This window comes from Lithobates pipiens, unplaced genomic scaffold (assembly GCF_037356315.1).
Source record: "Lithobates pipiens isolate NorthernLeopardFrog02 unplaced genomic scaffold, aLitPip1_a1.2 Scaffold_8, whole genome shotgun sequence".
NCBI classification, from domain to species: domain Eukaryota; kingdom Metazoa; phylum Chordata; class Amphibia; order Anura; family Ranidae; genus Lithobates; species Lithobates pipiens.
In genome coordinates this window covers 226,316,627-226,319,701 of record NW_027507903.1, presented here as the reverse complement: position 1 = coordinate 226,319,701, position 3,075 = coordinate 226,316,627, and the positions used below count along the sequence as shown (strand labels likewise).

Genomic DNA, 3,075 nt, shown 5'->3' with positions numbered 1-3,075 from the left:
GTACTCAATTTGTTGCCAACGGTTTAGACATTAATGGCTGTGTGTTGAGTTATTTTAAGGGGACAGCAAATCTACACTGTTATACGAGCTGTACACTCACCATTTTATATTGTAACAGAGTGTCATTTCAAGTTGTCACATGAAAAGATATAATAAAATATTTACAAAAATGTGATGTGTGTCAGATACTGTATATATATATATATATATATATATATATATATCCTAAACAGCAACCTATTGTTTAGATACATAAAATGTCCTAGAGATACTGTAAATCCCTGCTGAAAGATCTTCTTAATGCATCCCCTACATATGGAAACAACAATCTCCACCTGCTGTGCCGTAATGGTTTGCCAGGATGAATGACATTCAACGGAGGGAACACATAATGTCTTCCCTTAGGGACAAGAAGGAAGAAAACAACACACGTTGGAATCTCTGGGATATGTTCTGCTTCTCAGATGAATATTTGACTTACTCTTAAATTGAGGCGTCCCCTAGAGGAACTTGATGCCTTGTGCCATCGACTCCACCGAAGAACTCCATCATCCCTCCTCTCTTTCTCCTTTCATTCTTTTTCCTTTTACCTTTTATCTAAACATCTAAGGTGTCTACTCTTTTCTTACATAAACCAAAAAATATTACTTAGTATGCTCTGATAGTTGGGTAAACCTAGTATAAGGAAGGGCAGGGGGCAATGTAGGATACACATGCTGTAGAGGCTACGGCTTGAAGTTTATAGACACCTTATGCTGAAGTGCTGGAATCTTGTCTGATCGTTTATTGATAAATCTCACAAAAGTAAGTATATCCCACACATTTTTGTAAATATTTTATTATATATTTTCATGTAACAACACTGAAGAAATGACAGTTTGCTACAATGTAAAGTAGTGTGTGTACAGCTTGTATAACTGTAAATTTGCTGTTAAAATTCAACATATTGATGCCGAAGTAAGGCCATACAATACATAGACAGGTGCAACTGATTGCGTCTCTACATGTTTCACCACAAGAATGGCTTCGTCAGGAGAACTTTATATCAGGCACTGTATATATGGTCACTAGAAAAAAAATAACATAGTATTAGACTCATAAACACTCATTATAAATCAGATCAGAACACATCAAAAAAATTCAATCAGTTGTCTTGGGTGTGCATAGAAAAGGCAAAACATTCCTTAGTCTCAAATTACCTGTAGGTTGATGAAAGGGTACTAAATCTAAGGCTCCAAGGAACACAGGGAAGAAGAAAAATTGATCATTTGGTGAAACCACAGAGGAAGCAGAGAGTCGCCCCCTATAGGTCCATCTATGGGGAAGATGATATAAAGACTAGTATGCAAAATAAATGTAGACAAGGAATTTATAAGGTAATTTAAATGACGCTGCCTACCTGCAAAAACAGCAGACAGCAGTAAATCCTGTATATTTTAAATAGAAGGACATCCAAACAATTGTCTCCCTTTACTTTAAGTGGAGAGGAAAGCCAAAAAAGATTTCAAGTCAGGCTCCAAACAAATCCACCCAGAAGAAGGACCTGGATTGAGCAGCAAAAAAATTGACAATACAGTATATTATCCAGTGATATAAGCTAAGTATAGGCAGAGGCATGCCTAGGGTCTCCAGCACCCTTGGCAAGCATCTGTGTATCGGCAAGAGTTAGAATTTCAGTTGTTTGTTTTTTTTACATCAATTTCCTTTCATTTTTAATTGTCTGCATATTCATTAAAGATAAGGGATACTCAGCACAACACATACCCAAGCATACTACACACCTATCACAAGGTACTACAAATCCAGTACAGTACAAGCCCAGAACACTGCACAACCGGCACAGAATATACCGAGCACAGCACAACACACACCCAGCACAGAACGCTAAATACCCAGCAAACCAAGTATAATACACACTCAGCACATCACACTACATACCCAGAACAGCACAGCACACTGAGTACACTACATACATACCTAGCAAACTACACTACATATCCAGCACAGCACACAGTCAGTGGGCTACATACCAGCAGGGTACACTACACACCCAACAAAGCATGGTACATACCCAGCGCACTACATAACCCAGCATAGCACAATAAACACTCAGTACACTTCACACCCAGCATAGCCCACACTTACTACATCCCCTGCAAAGCACACACTCAGCCCAGCACAGTATACACTCAGCCCAGTACACACAGAATAAAGTACACACTTAGTACAGCACACATAGTATAGTAGAGTATAGTACATACCCAGCAGAGTACACCCACAGTATATGCCTAGCACAGTACACAGAGTAGTACAGTACATCCCCAGCACACTACACAGAGTAGTAGTAAATCCCCAGCACAGTACATTGAGTATTAGTACATCCCCAGCACAGACAAGTTTAAGCTGCTGTCAGTATGATCCTTACAGACGGCGATGTGCTTCCACCTGCTGTAGGCTGGTCACAGTTAGAAGAGCAGTAGAACACTGCCAATTTGAGCCCAGGGCCGGACTGGGAATAAAAACTAGCCCTGAAAAAGATGATTATACCAACTCAACCACATAACGTCATTATTTCCTTGTTCATAAAAAGGAAAACCATGCATCTTAAAACACATTTGAAGAGCATATTATATATAGATAAGACTGATATAAAAGCACACAGCGCTATATATATATATATATATATATATATATATAAACAGCAAATTCCAGTTAACAGTAGTAAAAGTGGAGCAATCATCAAGGGGGGCACCTGGGACTCTGGGAATGTGGGAGAACTCTGATGACAACCTTCCGCAGAAAGAATACACGAAGGTAAGGGGGGGTTACTTTTATAAGGGGGAAACCTTTATCTCAGTGCCCCCTTACATTATAGTATTCACTCCCCCCTTACATCAGTGACCCCCCCTCAGACTGACATGGCGGCACTGTCACTGACCTCCTCTCAAGTGCACCTTGCAGAGCTCTGTCAGTCGGCTCCAGCTTGGTGGCTCTGGTTTTCCTATAGTCTCCTCTTCACAGTTCACACAAGTCTGACTTCTCCCATGACCCCCATCCCAGTGGCACTCCCACTCT

The 3,075-nt window shown here is 40.2% G+C and overlaps 1 long non-coding RNA gene across 1 annotated transcript; it reads right to left on the bottom strand.

Moving 5' to 3' along the window:
- Positions 1-267: 267 nt before the first annotated feature.
- Positions 268-1,540, bottom strand: LOC143962760 (uncharacterized). The gene is made up of 3 exons (XR_013270782.1): positions 1,400-1,540; positions 1,200-1,315; positions 268-1,067 (listed from the first exon to the last, which is right to left on the bottom strand). It is a non-coding gene; the product is annotated as an uncharacterized LOC143962760 (long non-coding RNA).
- Between the last annotated feature and the right edge of the window lie 1,535 nt (positions 1,541-3,075).